Source organism: Schistocerca piceifrons, chromosome 6, assembly GCF_021461385.2.
Source record: "Schistocerca piceifrons isolate TAMUIC-IGC-003096 chromosome 6, iqSchPice1.1, whole genome shotgun sequence".
NCBI lineage: Eukaryota > Metazoa > Arthropoda > Insecta > Orthoptera > Acrididae > Schistocerca > Schistocerca piceifrons.
Window position 1 is genome coordinate 59,452,373 of NC_060143.1, and position 20,292 is coordinate 59,472,664.

A 20,292-nucleotide genomic window follows, 5' to 3' on the forward strand; every position below is an offset into this window, starting at 1 on the left:
CTGCTCGCTTTGGAGAATACACATTTTATAGGAATTATTTGGTCCAGGAAACACTTTTGCGATCACGGTTGCGATTTAGACGGTATTCGCGTAATTGTACTGATTAAAAGTTATCGTTTCCGAAAGACGCAGGTTCGATTAAAGCTGTGTGCACTTTTGCGCGTATAATGAAAATATTCATAACACGTCGCGTAACAAAAAGAAACATGCGAATCACAACCGTGATCAAACGAAGAAAATATACGATAACATAAATGTTCGTCGCTGTTATTCAGGACAGGCTCAGATTAGACCTTGCAATTTTTAGTTATAGGAAATGACAAGACGTTACACTTGGGAGATATTTGTTTTGAATAACTTGTATTTACCTTCTCTCCCTCTCCTTTTTACAGCCTTTCTACCTTCACATCGATTAAGGAACTTTTCCTTCTCTACCCACCAGTACGAGAACAAAATTCAGACTCAACCTAATGTCTTACATCGAATTATTACATGCTTAACCCTTAACAATCATATATAGTTTCGTAGTACAAACAATGCTAATTATTCTGTGCACTAGAAAGACTTTGATACACTGAGCACAAAAATGAAAATAATAAAATTATAATTACATTTTTAATATCATGAATACTTCTTTAAATCACGAAAATAAGGTTTGACATCGTCGTAATATTAATTTTCATCGCTGTAGCACTACATTGCCCCCTTTGGATGTACAGTCACACTTGTTTGACTGGACATCCAAGCAGGCTTATTTTCCTTGTCTGTTCTGTTTAGAGTTCACTGTGTTCTTTCACTTGGAAGCATGTGCTTTGTTTACTTTTAAGTCTCAGGGATTTTGAGTTACGCTCCCCCATTCGGGCAAAGGCCAATGGGAAAAACCCCTGAAAAAATCCACGTCGGAGCGAGCACATCTTCCAGACCCTCTTTTTTAATTTTCAACATTTGAATATTCACTTCGTATGACATTTAATAATGGTACAATTTCGTTATAGTGCAGCTGGCGACGACGGTTGGTGACTTGGTGTACTGCAACACCGATGTCTCGCCCCATCAGGTAAGTCTGCGATGGACTGCGATGACGTGGCAGGGTGCGGCAAGGGATGACGGATGATGTCGCTGCAGTATGCTGCCCTCACCGACACGTGTGCTCAGCATCCCAGCATACAGTCACATTAAATTCAAACAGCAGTATCAGTTCCTTAAATTAACATCTAAATTACATCATATATCACGCACTCTTTCACTCAACAAGAAGAATGTGTGTTTTTTTTTTTTGTGAGGTGTTCGTCTGTTTGTGAGTTTCTTTATCATGATGTAAGTCCATTCGTCCTTCCGACGTAACTGACTATCTGCAATTAAAGGTTCATGTCATTCCGTTCCAACATTGATACAGTTCTGCAACGGGTTTAATGATATAGTCAGTAGCAGTTTCCAAGACTGTTACGACTGACCACTGTTGCTGACTGATCGATAAAAACACTTGCTCTTGAGTTTTAGTTTGCCTGGAATTTTACGTTCACGCATGTGGTCCCAGTAACACTGAATATTTGGCATTGCTAAACACTCGTAGCACAAAATTTGAAAACGAAATCGTGGTAACACAACGCACTCATTGAGCGTCCACTTTTGTGTTAAATTCCACTCTTTCGCCAATGAAATAAAGTTCGTACACGTAGAGGATAATGTTCACAGGAAGTCTTTGTTCATAGGTCGTCTGTGACATGTTCACTCCACCACGTAGTCACTTGATCACAGTTATCAAGTCTGACAAGGCAAAGTCCTTGTGCTGCCTATAAGAATGTCTTTACACAGTCTAGTTACATAATGATAAATAACTGAATGATTGTACATATCAAATGAAGTACATAATTATAGTCATTTACAATATAAAAGCAAATCCTAATTCATATATTTTTTCGAAAAGATGCTCCTGGACCTACAAAGAATTGTGCAGTGATAAACACATGTCTGTATATGTTTGTCTGTGTAATGATCTGTTCAGTCATGGACAACATCTTGTTCGACCTGGTTTATAGCTCATGAAAGTCCGAGCACTAACTTACGGGGGAAAATTTGTTAAACCTATACGTAACTCGCGTAAACTTTGCGTGTTGTAAGTGTATCCTGTACACAGTCTGAAAGAAAAAAAAAAAAAAAAAAAAAAAAACAACATAACCTGCTCACCCTAGTGAGTTCAAAATAGTTCACAATCAACAAAATGAAACGTTTATTTTCTAAAGTCACCATATCCTAATGTTGTGTGAAATATGCAGTTCTGTTCACTGTTCGTAGTTTCACACGCATAAGTTCCTGAAAGTTTACTAGATCTCAACAACTTTGTGTTATGTTTGATTAAGTGTCTTAGGGTGGAATCATCTTGAAGCAATTCTTCATCTCCTTGCTGCAGCTCGGCGTCCTCTTCTCCGTCGAACTGGAGCTGAAATTTTCATACAACTAATTGGTATTCTGAGAGTCTCTTCCTCCAAGCAGTACTGATGGTTCCAATGTTCTGTGTTCCTATTCTCCCACAGGCCACATCGCAGTGTTTGATGACAGTAAATTGCGTGGGGAAACACTTGCATGTCGTACACGTAACCTTTAATTATTCCAGTTTTTTTCAAAAATACTTTACGATAATTAGTAAGTGTGTCTAATAATTGCTTTCGTTGCAGACTGTCAAGACCAGAGGATTGTTGTACTTTTTCTACTATTTCAGAGAGGTGGATATTCTCCTCGTCCTTCACATCTTCCATGACCGGGAATGTACTGCCATTGAAACTGTCTTGAAGTCGCCATAAATGTGCGCGAATCGGTTCTATCTTTAAAATTTGACAATATTTGCCATGCAATTCTTTGGTCTTTACCAACGCTAACCTGACTCTCGTGTCACCGAAACACATGCTGCATTCACCCTTTGCGAGATCGATTATAGTTTCCGTCTCTCGCAGAATATCTAATCCGAGGAGACAGTTCACGGCTAAATTCTTTACAATAAGGAAGGTGCACTCTTTGGCTCCCATTCCAAAATTAATACAAATCCGTGTCTGTTCCCGAACTGGTTGGGCTTTCTGACTAATGGCTCCTGTAACTCGACAATTAGTGACTGGAAAAACCGGAATCTTTCTAATCTTCTTTAAGTGAAGAAAGAACGATCCATTCAGCACAGAAACAGATGCTCCAGTATCTAAAATCACCGTAGTTTGAATACCATAAATATCGCAAACTATAGCTGCTTGTACAACTTCCCGTTCAAACAAATTACATTTCTTCCGAAAATCTTGACATAATTCCTCTCGTATATCGACTCCGTCTTTATATCTTAACATCTGCGAAGTTGAACTACGTTGCTGAGCAACATCAACAGAATTATTCCTACACACTGCATTTTTCGCGTCGTTCGACCCGATCGCTGCTGATTCTATGCGACACACATTCTGATTGTTACTACAGCTGGTTGTCTGCACGCTTGGTTGCTCGTTATTGCTAACATCATTCATGCAAGTACCCCCTAGACACCCTGCGACTGACACACGGGAGCAGAATGTCGTCGCATCTAGTTTGACTGACTGGTACTGGTTGATGGTTGCGATTCACTTACCTCAATGATCTTGATATTTTGATTCGGTGGTTGCCATGGCTGCGCATTCATATGCTGCTGCATGTTATTTGACATATTTGTATTGTACGGGGGTTGTACATGGTTGTTGTTGTGGTATTGCGGTGGCCTAGGCTGCTGCCATTGCTGTTGTGCATAATTCTGTGTTGACCAGTTATGTGGTGGTTGCATGTTTTGCTGATTATTTGAAAAATTACCGTTATTGTAATTGGCGTTAGCTCTAAAATCTCGTTTCCGTTTCTCTGAAAAGTCTCCGTTATTGTTCTGTCCACTATTGTTCTGTGGATGATAATTGTGATTCGGTGCATTACCGTACTGTCCATTTGTGTTCATATTGTGGTTCTGCTATCCTGAATAATTCGGACTATTCCAGTGATTTTGATTCCCATAGTAGGTGTTTCTATTACTATTGTTCTTGTGGTTTCGCCCATTGCCATTACCATTACCATTATTCGACGAATTATTCCCATAATGGTGTCTGTCCTCTTCGATAACCAAATCTAAAGAGTCCAGTACAGATAGAAAATGTTCCACTTTGTCTTCAGGAATGTGAAACAATTTCTCCTTTAGATCACGCGGTAACTTCTCCTTTAATATCATTAAAACATCACACTCAGGAATTGGTGTGGATAAATATTTCACTTTGTCCAGATACTTTTCGAAATATTTCCGCAAAGTACCACCTTTTCTATTTAATGGCCCAGGACTATAAACTTCTTTTCTTAATCGTTCTTGTACCCCACGCGACCAATACTTGTTTAGAAAAGCTTGTTCAGATTCATCGAAGGAGCTGCATTCTTCAGCTTGCTGTGTCGCGAACAACGCTGGCTCACCTTGAATATGGGTAATGGTAAAGACAATTTTCTCCCTTTCGTTCCAACTTTTTGCCATTATTCCGCGGATCCTTTGATAAACACAATTGGATGGGGTTCGTCTTATCATTGGTAAACCTCTGAAAATGTGAATTCTTCACTAAAGCACCCTGAGTCACCAATAATTGTGTATGGTCCTGATAAACGGATGTTACTCCACGTGTTGGATTGACATTATTCCCCGTCTGCACCCTACTTTCAGTTAAAGGCGTTTCGTAATGATCAGGGTGTGTTTCTGTGATACTAACACACTCCGGTGAACTGATATGAGATGTTTGCATACGTGTTTCATTAAGCACTTTCTGCATGTTTTGTAATTCAGTCTGGAGTTCATGAATCTTTGTGTTGTTTTCATGTATCAGTTGTGTTCCTGCTCGTTGTAACATCACAGGTAGTTCCTTCTGTATAAAAGTACTAATTTGTTTGTCTTTGTCATTTAGCCGTGCGTTGAATGTGGTCACATCGCGTTCTTCTTGTTCCTTGCATTTTTGTTCTATTACGTTTTGATTATCGACTGTAAGGTTTTCTATACGTGTACTGATGTTGCGTATTTCTGCTTCCAAAGAAGTGTGTGTTTGTTGTAATTTGTCCACATCCTGGGTTACTTGCTTTACATTCTGTGGTAAGTTATGGTATGTTTGCCGCATACTTGAAATGTTGTTCTGTATAGCAGACAACTGGGCATCTATTTGCTGTCGCAACTGGCGATCGTGTTCTTTTAACCGGTTTTCAAGCTTTTGATCTATCTCTTTTGAGAACTGTGAAAAGCTTAACTGCGTACGCTCGTCTAATTGACTGATGCGTTCATCCAAGGTCCTAATCCGTTCATCTACTCTGCTAATACGTTTATCTAAATTATTATTAATCTCAGTTGCAAGCTGTTTAGCAGTTTCTTGTTCTCGCTGTATCTGTGATTGTTCCTGTATTTTAAACATTTGTTCCTGTATTTTAAACATTTGTTCCTGTGATTGTTCCTGTATTTTAAACATTTGTTCCATTTTCATCATTAAGAGAGAAAATGGATCAATTACTGTTTGTGTTGGCTCTACCGGTGGTAAATCGACTGTAATTGGTGTTCGTGTGGTTCTGCTTCAGTATGCACTTGAACTACCGTCTGTATTCTGCCTGAGTGTTCTACAGCAGATGGATCACTGACTTTAATATTAGTGTCCTGTTCTATATCCTCTGTCTGATCTGAAAAAATGTTATCAATTTCTACATCACTAGTTATTCCTTCCTCCTCTGAATGTTATACAGTTACTTCCTGTTGTGTAGCTTTTCTTACGCGTCGCACTGATTTCACCAAGTTTGAAAAAGGTTTGGGTGCAAGTCTAATCGGGAAAACGTCACACGCAACACATCAATTATTCCGTCACACAAAACATAAAATAATTACTGCACTGCACCAGATTGGAATCAGTACTATAAATGTTCACTTTCGTTTGATTAAAATTCAGTTCCAATCTCGTTCAGTTAACCTCTACTGAAAACACTTGATGCTGTATTTTACTGATCCTTCTCGCAGTTATTTAAATATAATTGACTCGTATAGCTTCCTAAGAGGACAGATTCACTGAAATGTAAACTTTTTTGTTTTTGTTTCTTGAGTAAGATACAGCACCAGCTTGAAGAAGGTGTGCCTACCTTATGCAGTGCTTCGTTCTGCTGCCGCTGGGATGGAATGGTACAGCAAAATTATCGTGCTTAGGGTCGTCGTAGAATTCCGCTCATTACAGCATGAAACAAATAGTAAAAATACACATTAGCACACACATATAACCTAGTCCTGTCAATAGGTTGCCACTGAATTGCCCCCTCTGTTTATTGATTGAATAGCCACTGAATTGCTATTTATTTATTTAATGGGATAATAATAATTATTAAAAGGTGGCAATTTTATTTGAGCATCGCTTCTACTCTTTCGATTGTTGCTAGTCAGCGATAATGCAATGCTGCTCGCTTTGGAGAATACACATTTTATAAGAATTTTTTGGTCCAGGAAACACTTTTGCGATCACGGTTGCGATTTAGACGGTATTCGCGTAATTGTACTGATTAAAAGTTATCGTTTCCGAAAGACGCAGGTTCGATTAAAGATGTGTGCACTGTTGCGCGTATAATGAAAATATTCATAACACGTCGCGTAACAAAAAGATACATGTGAACCACAACCGTGATCAAACGAAGAAAATATATGATAACATAAATGTTCTTCGCTGTTATTCAGGACAGGCTCAGATTAGACTTTGCAATTTTTAGTTATAGGAAATGACAAGACGTTACACTTGGGAGATATTTGTTTTGAATAACTTGTATTTACCTTCTCTCTCTCTCCTTTTTACAGCCTTCCTACCTTCACATCGATTAAGGAACTGTTCCTTCTCTACCGACCAGTACGAGAACAAAATTCAGACTCAACCTGATGTCTTACATCGAATTATTACATGCTTAACCCTTAACAATCATATATAGTTTCGTAGTACAAACAATGCTAATTATTCCGTGTACTAGATACACTGAGCACAAAAATGAAAACAATAAAATTATAATTACATTTTTAATATAATGAATACTTCTTTAAATCATGAAAATAAGGTTTGACATCGTCCTAATATTAATTTTCATCTTTGTAGCACTACAACTATGTTGGTGAAAATAGTTCGATAATTCCAGAATGAAATTTTCACTCTGCAGCGGAGTGTGCGCTGATATGAAACTTCCTGGCAGATTAAAACTGCGTGCCCGACCGAGACTCGAACTCGGGACCTTTGCCTTTCGCGGGCAAGTGCTCCACCAACTGAGCCACCGAAGCACGACTCACGCCCGGTACTCACAGCTTTACTTCTGCCAGTACCTCGTCTCCTACCTTCCAAACTTTACAGAAGCTCTCCTGCGAACCTTGCAGAACTAGCAATATCCTTTCTTTCAGGAGTGCTAGTTCTGCAAGGTTCGCAGGAGAGCTTCTGTAAAGTTTGAAAAGTAGGAGACGAGGTACTGGCAGAAGTAAAGCTGTGAGTACCGGGCGTGAGTCGTGCTTCGGTAGCTCAGCTGGTAGAGCACTTGCCCGCGAAAGGCAAAGGTCCCGAGTTCGAGTCTCGGTTGGGCACGCAGTTTTAATCTGCCAGGAAGTTTCATATCAGCGCACACTCCGCTGCAGAGTGAAAATTTCATTCTGGAAACATCCCCCAGGCTGTGGCTAAGCCATGTCTCCGCAATATCCTTTCTTTCAGGAGTGCTAGTTCTGCAAGGTTCGCAGGAGAGCTTCTGTAAAGTTTGGAAGGTAGGAGACGAGGTACTGGCAGAAGTAAAGCTGTGAGTACCGGACGTGAGTCGTGCTTCGGTGGCTCAGTTGGTAGAGCACTTGCCCGCGAAAGGCAAAGGTCCTGAGTTCGAGTCTCGGTCGGGCACGCAGTTTTAATCTGCCAGGAAGTTTCAGTTCGATAATTGTATTACACGTTAAGGAAAACAAATAATGTCATTATTATTTAGGAAAATACGAGTACGTAAAGATTTCAAGCACAAGACAGAGATATGTTCCACAAATTGTGTTTAATTTGTAAGCCTGGTGTATTTATTTCTGAATGGCGCAGTGCGAAGCAAATAGAAAAGGAAAGAAAAAAAAAAAAAACAAGGAGAGAAACCAATCAGTATCGTGAATAGAAGGATATTCCGTTTTTTGTGTTTAGCAAAACGATGCAGAATGTGCAGAAAGTGTGAGAAAAATAAATAATATTCTTATTTTATTTGTGTAAATGTGTATCAATAAATCACTAAACTATTCTTACAAAAACTTGTTTGTTTTTATTCACTTCCAACTCACATCCGCACTGGAAGAAGAAAGAAATGGTCCATTTAGGTACATAACTGACAGACTATCAAAGAAAAATGTAAAATTTTAAAACTCATTACCTTATGTAACCATTTACAGGTACTTTAATTACATTTATACTCTACAAGCCACATCCAGCGTGTGATAGAGACGGCTTCTTTAAGGTATATGTAAAACACTACCTAGCTTCAGCTAGGAAATTGATTTCCATTGCTTGTTATGTTCATTGAACATCTCCAGATGATCAGTCTCTAGGCCTTGCCCAGCGCTTTGTTACAGATGAAATAGTTTTAGTAGCATGCCATACTTTGCAGGGTTCCAGACACCTAAAACTATTCTATGATCCTAAGTGGCAGCAGAAGGCCGGCCGGTGTGGCCGAGTGGTTCTAGGCGCTTCAGCCTGGAACTGGGCGACCGCTACGGTCGCAGGTTCGAATCCTGCCTTGGGCATGGATGTGTGTGGTGCCCTTAGGTTAGTTAGGTTTGAGTAGTTCTAAGTTCTAGGGGACTGATGACCTCAGCTGTTAAGTCCCATAGTGCACAGAGCCATTTGAACAATTTTTTGGCAGCAGAAATTAAAGCATTTACCAGCTGCAGAGGTGGTGTCTCATTCATTGCAACATTGTATCTCAAGCATACCTCGCCACATGCTAAGACTTGTACGCAAGTGGTAGTATGAAGTAATGTAACACAGAAAGAGACAACAATTAATTGAAATCGGATTTGTACTCCTATAGAAAATTCATTTCCTCTTTAGAACTTAGACTCTAGTGTATTTAAGTTTTAACATTATTTTATTTCCATATCTACATAAATTTATGTGCAGGTTCCCCTCTCAAAACAAAAGCGGAGAGCCATCCCTAGGTGTGAAGTTACTACAGGTAACCGCATTATCCAAGAGCATTGTGTCTGCTCTGCCCTGTTGCGTATGTGCTGCATCAAGAGTTCCTGACGTTCTCTCTCGCAGACTTTGAGGCAGTAAGTTACCTGTCTGTTTGTACTTCACTTCTTCCGAGTGTTCACATTGGAACGCCGTTGCTGCATACAAAGTGGACGTGTTCCACTTAGCATTGTACCAGCTGGTTCTAATAAAATTTTGTTTCTGTACTTAATTGCTGTTCTGCTCTTGAACTATGTGGTACATGACAGCGTGATATACATTCTATTCCATTCGGTTTATTCCTGCGTCCTGAAGGAAGACGTTTACGAGATGGTCGTGTTGTGTATTGTTAGCTTGAAGTCACAGCCGAGATATTCACAGATTCCACACAGAACTCAGATTACCTTCCAGAGTGAGATTTCCTTGTACAGCATCAACTCAGGACATGACAGACCCACCTTCCCACTGCCCCTGTGAGATAACAACTAAGACCTGAAAGAGTACCTGGTCACCACCACAATCATCTTCCATTACGTGAATACCCCGGTCACCTTTGCACACCATGGTCCTGGGGGAAAGTTACGTTGTTCGTAACGATCGCCTAGAATCGAATAGCTCACGTGGAAGTGGCTACAAACTGCTCAGGTCTACACATTCACCCAGTTACCTATATGGTAGCAGTGCACAGTTCTGCTCCTTTCCCCCTGGAGTGTCTCTGACGCACAATTTCATTGTAGCAGTTATCATGTGTTACAGCTGACTGTATACGGCCATTTCTGCAATGCTCTGTTCCTTACAATAGTGGCTACGGTATATGCCAATTAGGCGTGCAGCTTTCCACTGTGACAGCACTCTAAGCAGTGAAGTTAAAAGCCTCCCGTTGTTCATTACATAATGAAAATGTCTGAAGTGGTAAATGGTTTTTCGCTGAGACCCATATTTGCCATATCACATGGACTTTCTCGTAGTCATGACCTCCGTACTGAAGAAAGCAGAGCTTATCATTCTCTTATTTCTACTGAATGAAATGTTGTCTGAAGTCACATACACATTAACTGAATTGAGGCCTATGTTCTATCGCAAAGAAACTGTGAAAGGAAAATTTTTTAACTAACGGACTTCATGTCGACAGATCAGGGACTGAACTTTGTCAAATGCTTCCTATTACCTTTCTCTTACAGGGCACGAGGTTAATTGTCACAGGAGGTGGGATGGCGTGCTTGTATGGACAGTGGGGAAGTTTGACGAATTACATTGATTCCAAATGGGCATTTTATTCACAAAATGAGAGTACTCTTCTACTTCAGTAAACATTTAACATATACAAAATCATAGCATTATGGTTTCGAAAGGGGAAAATGTTTGTCATTATGCTGTATTAATAATAATTATTAGACGAGGATCAGTGCAAATAAGGAACACAACCTGGACGCCCATGAGGTCACCCTGAAAGATTCAAATGTTAACTGAATAACCGAAGGAAAAATTCACCATTTTGTAGCAAAAATTGATTCAACAGAACTGGCTTGTGACTACTTCTACATCCACACTTTGCAAACCACTGTGAGGAGCATGGCGGAGCGTACGTCCAATTGTACCAGTTATTAGGGTTCCTTCCCGTTCCATTCATGTGTGGAGTGCAGGAAGAATGATTGTTTGAGTGCCTCTGTATGTGCAGTAATTATTGCAATCTTATCCTCGTGAGCTTTTAGATTAGACTGATTTATCGTGTAACCGAAGTTTGACGAATTCCTTTTAGTACTCATGTGGATGACCTCACACTTTTCGTTATTTAGGGCGAACTGCCACTTTTCGCACCATTCAGGTATCTTTTCTAAATCGTTTTGCAGTTTGCTTTGATCTTCTGATGACTTATTTAGTCGATAAACAACAGTGTCGTCTGCAAACAACCTAAGACGGCTGCTCAGATTGTCTCCCAAATCGTTTATATAGAAAAAGGAACAGCAAAGACCCTATAACACTACCTTGGGGAACGCTAGAAATCACTTCTATTTTACTCGATGACTTTCCGTCAGTTACTACGAACTGTGACCTCTCTGACAGGAAATCACATATCCATTCACATGACTGAGACGATATTCCATAATCACGCAATTTCACTACCAGCTGCTTGTGTGGTACCGTGTCAAAAGCCTTCCGGAAATCCAGAAATATGGAATCGATCTGAAATCCTTTGTCAATAGCACTCAACACTTCATGTGAATAAACAGCTAGTTGTGTTTCACAAGAACGATGTTTTCTAAACCCGTGTTCAAAATGTTTCAAATGGCTCTGAGCACTATGCGACTTAACTTCTGAGGTCATCAGTCGCCTAGAGCTTAGAACTAATTAAACCTAACTAACCTAAGGACATCACAACATCCATGCCCGAGGCAGGACTCGAACCTGCGACCGTAGCGGTCGCTCGGTTCCAGACTGTAGCGCCTAGAACCGCACGGCCACTCCGGGCGGCAAAACCCATGTTGACTGTGTGTCAATACACCGTCTTTTTAGAGGTAATTCACAATGTTTAACACAATATATGTTCCACACTCCTTCTGCATATCGATATTAACGATATGGGCCTGTAATTTAATGGATTACTCGTACTACCTTCCTTGAATATTGGTGTGACCTGTGCAACTTTCCAGTCTTTGGGTACGGTTCTTTCGTCGAGCGAACGGTTGTATATGATTGTTGAGTATGGAGCTAATGCATCAGCATACTCCGAAAGGAACCTAATTGATGTACAGTCTGGACCAGAAGACATGCTTTTATTAAATGATTTAAGTTACTTCACTACGCCGAGGATATTTACTTCTACGTTACTCATGTTGGCAGCTGTTCTCCATTCGAATTCTGGAATATTTACTTCGTATTCTTTTGTGAAGTCATTTCGGAAGGCTGTGTTTAGTAACTCTGTTTCGGCAGCACTGTCTTCGATAGTATCTCCATTTGCTGTGTCCTCATGATGCACCGGTGCGTTATTAACAGTTAGTATTTCTCCTGTCATAGTTGTTAACACTTTCTAATGAACCTCACTAAAGACTGAACTTACGACCTCGCTCTCAAGGGGTTCCTTGTAAGTAACTGAACAACTCCCATCCAGAATCACTTTCCAATGACGCACGGGAGTGACATGTCATGCCAGACACCAAACACAGAGACTATCTAAGCTGCCTCACCTCCATGTACAGAGACAGAAAAATGTGGAGGGGCGAACCGACCAATTGATAGAACGAATTTTTCAGTGGTACCAGGAATCTACTCTAATGAGAAGACTGGGGAAGCAATGTCTGGTTCCTTTTCTCAAAATTTTGTTTCAGTTAAAATTTGAACAAACGCTTGCGTTGGGCGTGTGTCTGACAGAACCAATCACGAGTCTGTGTGTTAAGAAAGCCTCGGCAGATAAATGCTCTTCAAGGTTGGCACCTCAAATCAGCTTCGAAAAACTGAACTCAGTGGACGTCGCCAGGCCCTGCTACGAAGTTGAACCAAGGAAGTCTACCTCAGTTTACTAATATGAGCGCATTACACCCACATTCATGCAACTTACACTGATCCAAGTTTAGGTAAGGTGCTTAAAGATACACGAGGTGCTGAATATAATAAATAATAAGAAATGAAGAGCCGGCCGCGGTGGTCTAGCGGTTCTAGGCGCGCAGTCCGGAACCGCGCGACTGCTACGGCCGCAGGTTCGAATCCTGCCTCGAGCATGGCTGTGTGTGATGTCGTTAGGTTTAAGTAGTTCTAAGTTATAGGGGACTGCTGACCGCAGATGTTAAGTCCCATAGTGCTCAGAGCCATTAAGAAATGAAGATAGAAATCAATTAATTCGGTTTCACCCTCCTCCTCCACACCTGGCGTGGTAAAAATGGTTCAAATGGCTCTGAGCACTGTGGGACTTAACTTCTAAGGTCATCACTCCACTAGAACTTAGAACTACTTAAACCTAACTAACCTAAGGACATCACACACATCCATGCCCGAGGCAGGATTCGAACCTGCGACCGTAGCGGTCGCGCTGTTCCAGACTGTAGCGCCTAGAACCGTTCGGCCACCCCGGCCGGCGGCGTAGTAAAAATATGTAACACAACTACCCAGCTTTTAACAAAAAGTAATAAGATGTAGTGAGAAAGTCACAGTGAACTACTCCATTATCAGCTGCAGGTCGGTAGCCACAAGTGGTTCAAATGGCTCTGAGCCCTATGGGACAACATCTGTGGTCATTAGTCCCCTAGAACTTAGAACTACTTAAACCTAACTAACCTAAGGACATCACACACATCCATGCCCGAGGCAGGATTCTAACCTGCGACAGTAGCGGTCACGCGGTTCCAGACTGAAGCGCCTAGAACCGCACGGCCACACCGGCCGGCGTAGCCACAAGTGTAGCGAGATGTGGGTCAGAATAACATACAGGGATTGCGAGGCAAGGCTAGCTGCGCTTAGTGGGGAAGTGTACCACACAAAAGCAGTGACTGTTGCGGACATTTCTATGTCACCACGCCAGGGCAAGTCTCTTGTTATGGGAAACGTGACTAAGGACCAGGTTTTAGTGAAACAAATGTGAGCCATGCTGCGGCTCGCGTTGGTGCTGTAGGTAGGTTTCCACCCTCTGATGGAGGCCAGACTGTATCGTTTAGTTGACATGGTTGCGGTTATTTGTCTTCTTATTATGTTGGCTGGCGCAAGCGTTGTCTGTCCGCTAGTGGCAGCAGCGGCGTTATCGGTATGTAGTAACTGTGGTCCTACCTTTGGGGTGACGTGGTTGTTCTTCCGGGTCGTGTGAGTGAGCAATTCGCTTGGAGCTCCGGAGGAACCAAGAGTGCAGTGCGAGAACACGCCAGTACTGCTGACGGCATACAAGCGCTGCCGGATGGAAGGGCTGTGGTCGCGAGGGTACACGACCTAGTCGTCAACCGGATCCAACAAGCTTTAGTTTGAGTGGATTTTAGTCCTAGCAATGAAACCTCCACCATTGTGAGATCTCACGATTCTCCAATGACTTGCGTTCGTGTTGCTGCTCGCAGTGTCGCCGAGGCGAAGAGCAGCGAGTGGAGTGTTTGGCGGAAGGCGGATCTAATTAGCTTTCCTCGACTTCTTGTTACTGTTTGCTGCATTCTATGTGTTGTGTCTAGACAAGACAGCCTAGACACAATGAGAGGAAGCCGAAAGGCACGCGCTAACCTACAGCAGGATGGCGTGAGGTCTGAAACAGGATACGTAATGAATGCTATAAAGAAAAGTACGTAGCTGCTGGAATACTTAACTTTAATCCATCCTTGTGGTACATCTGGAGATTGTGGCGATACAAGTGAGACTCCATAGATACATGCAATGTTACTAATGGCGCCTTGCTAGGTCGTAGCCATTGACTCAGCTGAAGGCTATTCTAACTATCTGCTCGGCTGATGAGCTATGCTTCGTCCGTGTAGTCGCTAGCCAAGTCGTCCGTACAACTGGGGCGAGTGCTAGTCCGTATCTCGAGACCTGCCTTGTGGTGACACTCGGTCTGCGATCACACAGTGGCGACACGCGGGTCCGACATGTACTAATGGACCGCGGCCGATTTAAAACTACCACCTAGCAAGTGTGGTGTCTGGCGGTGACACCACACTATGTGTTACTATTTGTTAAGTTCAACCAGCGGTATTTTTGCTGCCTGGTGGTCGCTAGCGCTCCAGTGACCTGCCCTGGAGGTTAGTGTATGCGACGGCAGTGTATGTTTCCTCGCCTTGCCGCTGATGTCCGGTAGGCGTGTAGTTTTGGCAGTTTCCTTGATTTGTAGGTCTGCTGGTGTTTCTTATACTCTGGTAGTAGTGGTTCCTTTCTCCTTTCGGACCCTCTAAACACAGCATTCTGAGGACATAGTGCTGACCGCCGGTTCCGGCTTTGGCGTGGTGTTCCATCGTTGCATTGGTTACCGGACATTAGGTATCTTCAGCAGATTATCATTAGTCCATAGACTGAGTTACCATCTTGTGAAGTGAATGTAACTCTTGGCTGCCTTTCTCATCGCTCGTGAAAGTGTTTTTGGCCTCACCTACTCAGAGGTTGATTCCTGGAGCACCATCTGTGACTAGCCCTTGTGTTTTATTATTGTGTTATTATTTTATTATTGTAGTACCAAGTTACAATCATTTGTCTCAGCTGTTTGGTGATCAGTCGCTTGTCCTTTTGAATTAATCTTGTTATTATATTTGCTGTCTTTCTGTATGTTTCTAAATTTTTTAATATAATTGCCATTCTTGGCGTTACAGCAAGTTTAAACGGTTGTGCTGCCAAGTTTACTATAATTTTGTCTCACATGTTTGGTGATCAGTTGACTGTATTTTAAATTAACTTTTGCTATTGCCTTGCTGTTTGACAGTATGTTTGTTAATTTTTTTTAATAATTGCCATTCTTGGCGTTAAAGGCTTTCAGCCGTGACTGTCGCTACTTGTCTTAAAATTCTAATGTGGCAATTGTATTTTAGCAGTTAACCTTAAAGACCTTGGTGATTTGTTTTCAGTATTTTAATAACTGTAGTTTGTAAGTTGCAACAAGTTAAACAATTCTCAATTTATTGCCATTAAGGCCTTCAGCTGTGAAACAATTCTTAAATCATTGCCATTATTTTTATTGTTGTTGATTTTAAATAAGTTGTGTGTGATTAAAAGAAAATCCAACCAATAGTAACTGTTTACGGCCCCGTCCACAATCGTAGCCGAATCCTGCCTTCCTTGACCACCAGGTCTCAAAATCGCCTCGAAACGATATAAATATGCCTGAATTTGGAAACAGAGTTATTCGCGCAGCGCCAGATTCCAGCAGTACCACTACGGTACCAGGGGCCATCCTGGCGGTGAGATGACTGGACCCCACCAGCTGCAGCCATGGGTTCGAGACTGGGCTGCGCCTGCCGCGAACGGCACTGAGTTCCTCGTGGGACTTACTGCCGTCTGCCTCCTTCCAGAGGGCAGTGAGTTGAATCCCGTACACAGGAGTGTCCACGTGCTGCCGTCGAAGGCACGTGTGGAGATGAGGGGCTACCAGGGCTCCACAACGCAGAAGGAAATACGATGCCACAGACCTGCGTTGGATTAGGTTGTTGAGGGGGAGGAGACCAGACAGTGAGCTCTAATCGGATTAGGGAAGGACGGGGAAAGAAGTCGGCCGTGCCCTTGCAAAGGAACCATCCGGGCATTTGTGTGGAGCGATTTAGGGAAATCACGGAAAACCTAAATAAGGATGGCTGGACGCTGGATTGAACCGTCGTCCTCCCGAATGCGAGTCCAGTGTGCTAACCACTGCGCCACCTCGTTTTGTGGCCTGCCATAGCCCTTCTGTGAACATCGCAGGGCTCGTACTCTGCATCAAGGGCTGAGACCACACCCATATACAGGGTGTTTCAAAAATGACCGGTATATTTGAAACGGCAATAAAAACTAAACGAGCAGCGATAGAAATACGTTTGTTGCAATATGCTTGGGACAACAGTACATTTTCAGGCAGACAAACTTTCGAAATTACAGTAGTTACAATTTTCAACAACAGATGGCGCTGCGGTCTGGGAAACTCTATAGTACGATATATCCACCATGCGTAGCAATAATATGGCGTAGTCTCTGAATGAAATTACCCGAAACCTTTGACAACGTGTCTGGCGGAATGGCTTCACATGCAGATGAGATGTACTGCTTCAGCTGTTCAATTGTTTCTGGATTCTGGCAGTACACCTGGTCTTTCAAGTGTCCCCACAGAAAGAAGTCACAGGGGTTCATGTCTGGCGAATAGGGAGGCCAATCCACGCCGCCTCCTGTATGTTTCGGATAGCCCAAAGCAATCACACGATCATCGAAATATTCATTCAGGAAATTAAAGACGTCGGCCGTGCGATGTGGCCGGGCACCATCTTGCATAAACCACGAGGTGTTCGCAGTGTCGTCTAAGGCAGTTTGTACCGCCACAAATTCACGAAGAATGTCCAGATAGCGTGATGCAGTAATCGTTTCGGATCTGAAAAATGGGCCAATGATTCCTTTGGAAGAAATGGCGGCCCAGACCAGTACTTTTTGAGGATGCAGGGACGATGGGACTGCAACATGGGGCTTTTCGGTTCCCCATATGCGCCAGTTCTGTTTATTGACGAAGCCGTCCAGGTAAAAATAAGCTTCGTCAGTAAACCAAATGCTGCCCACATGCATATCGCCGTCATCAATCCTGTGCACTATATCGTTAGCGAATGTCTCTCGTGCAGCAATGGTAGCGGCGCTGAGGGGTTGCCACGTTTGAATTTTGTATGGATAGAGGTGTAAACTCTGGCGCATGAGACGATACGTGGACGTTGGCGTCATTTGGACCGCTGCTGCAACACGGCGAACGGAAACCCGAGGCCGCTGTTGGATCACCTGCTGCACTAGCTGCGCGTTGCCCTCTGTGGTTGCCGTACGCGGTCGCCCTACCTTTCCAGCACGTTCATCCGTCACGTTCCCGGTCCGTTGAAATTTTTCAAACAGATCCTTTATTGTATCGCTTTTCGGTCCTTTGGTTACATTAAACCTCCGTTGAAAACTTCGTCTTGTTGCAACAACACTGTGTTCTAGGCGGTGGAATTCCAACACCAGAAAAATCCTCTGTTCTAAGGAATAAACCATGTTGTCTACAGCACACTTGTACGTTGTGAACAGCACACGCTTACAGCAGAAAGACGACGTACAGAATGGCGCACCCACAGACTGCGTTGTCTTCTATATCTTTCACATCACTTGCAGCGCCATCTGTTGTTGAAAATTGTAACTACTGTAATTTCGAAAGTTTGTCCGCCTGAAAATGTACTGTTGTCCTAAGCATATTGCAACAAACGGTGCATTTCTATCGCTGCTCGTTTAGTTTTTATTGCCGTTTCAAATATACCGGTCATTTTTGAAACACCCTGTATCAACGTCGATTAGGGACAACGGTGTGAGACGTGTTTGTCTCGCTGAGCCACGACGCATCATGTATTTAAATTAAATAAAGGCATACTTTAGTGTCAACAGTGCTTCCACTGGGCCTACTGCCTGTCAAATCCACGCACTCGGCCTCCACTAAGCGCAACTCCACTCCTCAGGGGGCGTTCGAGTGGTAATCACCTCTGGGCACTTTCCAAATATGAGAAGAAACAGGCAGACATAAGACACTCTGTAGAACCTGATAATATTACAAAATGACATGAAATGTGGATTGGCTACCGCCTTTCAAACTGACATGCCCCTTCGGTCTAAGCTTGAAATGACCCTTCGAAACCTGCTGGCAGACCGAACACTGAACACAAGGCGCTGTGTCACGTCTACAACTGAACAAACAGTGTGTTCTACTGAACTGCACTGAGAATGCAAGTTTATGTTTACCACCATTAGTCAAAGAAATTTTTGAAAGAGGATTGGTATGTTTATGATCAAAAAACAGCAACTATGAAAGTCATCAAAATGGTGCAAAATATTTGGAAAGCAGTTTATACGAACAAGAGCGAGATAAGCCAGTGATAAGCTACTTCGCTGGAGAAACTTATTTGTGAGAGATAACTTTACGTAATTTATAAAGTGGAGGAAAAAAATGACAGGTGATAGAAGAATTTTTTTTTTACGGTTGATTGATGAAGACCGCATCTACCTATGATGCTTAGGTCACGAGTTTCATATCTTTTAACTGAGCAGTGCATCGGAATCTGGGAAAGTACACGGCAGCCCCATATGACCATTTTACGATAGCGGGCGAGGTGACCGTGTAGATGGAAATCACGCAGGTGGTCTTGCGGGCGGCAGGTAAGATTGTGTTAAAGTTTGGTTGTTGTACAGCACTGCCGCCGTCTTTCTCACGCGAGCCTGGAAATTAATTTTGTGGTCAGCCAGAAAGCGAAGGGAAACATACTGACCTTAGTTTCCAGTCTACACGGCCACATTATGGTCCAACCGACTGAAAGAAATGTTTCTATTCTCCTACTTAGCAGGATCAGGACTATGATTTTAAATGAAAATATAATCTTCTAGTTCATGCATATATTGAGTAGAGTTTCTCAGGTACAACACTTGGAAATTCACTAAGTTTCATTGAAAGTAAATCTTTCTATCATAAACAGCACAACTAGCAGTTCAGAGGCGACCTCTGCGGTACATCCCTTCCAGATTATCTTTCGACCTGACTAATAACACTCAAATGAAAGTTTGCAATAAATGTTCAAAGTTAATGCTCGCCATAAAAGTGGAAATAATGGTCACCACTTGCCACGCGGATTTATATTTCTCACGGACGATACACTAACAGTTACTTTGGTGAATTTTAAGCGATCCAGAACGGTGTACAGTCCTCGCGAGTTCACTATCCGTTTTTACCGCAAATACGCGATATTTGTCACAGTCCGTCTCTGACGTCATTCGAGGCAGAGCGCGATCCGACGTTTAACAGACGTGGATCATACAGTGGCTGAGTATGAAGTGAACCTCTTTACTGCCTCTCGGGCCGTATTTATACAGGTGCCGCAGCGGATGGCCGAGGGAATATCTATTGTTACCTGCCTTCTGCATACTGCAGCAGCCTCAGAACGGCCGCCTTCTCGGACTCATAATCTTTAATCACATAGCTATGAATTTACTCAGAACCTCCTTAAGATGGTGCAAAATATGTATTTAGGTAAGTTGTTTGAAAGCACAGAAAAAGTTTCAGCTCGCTTGAATGAAAACTTTGCCTTCTAGAATTCGTATAGTGGAACTAACGGTAGACAGTTACTTCTGAACCGTACCTTTACTAGAACTTTCATTGGCTGTTATTAATACTACAACTATAAAATTTGGTATAGCTCTACTATTTGGTAGGTTTTATCACCTGCTTTAACGAAAATTTTCTATCATTAAAATTAAAGGTACTTAAACTACTACAATTGGGTATATTTTAGCTACAAAATTGGTTTTTACTTAATTACTCAAACCTATAAGAAGTAGCTTAACGTGGTCTCTTAGTTATTTCTAGGGTTAACTGAAGCATAAAACAAATTTTTACGTTTCTAAGTCCAATATTTAGTGCCTTTCATTTTTCCTAAAAAGGTGGATTCCGGTGGTATTTATCGCTCCT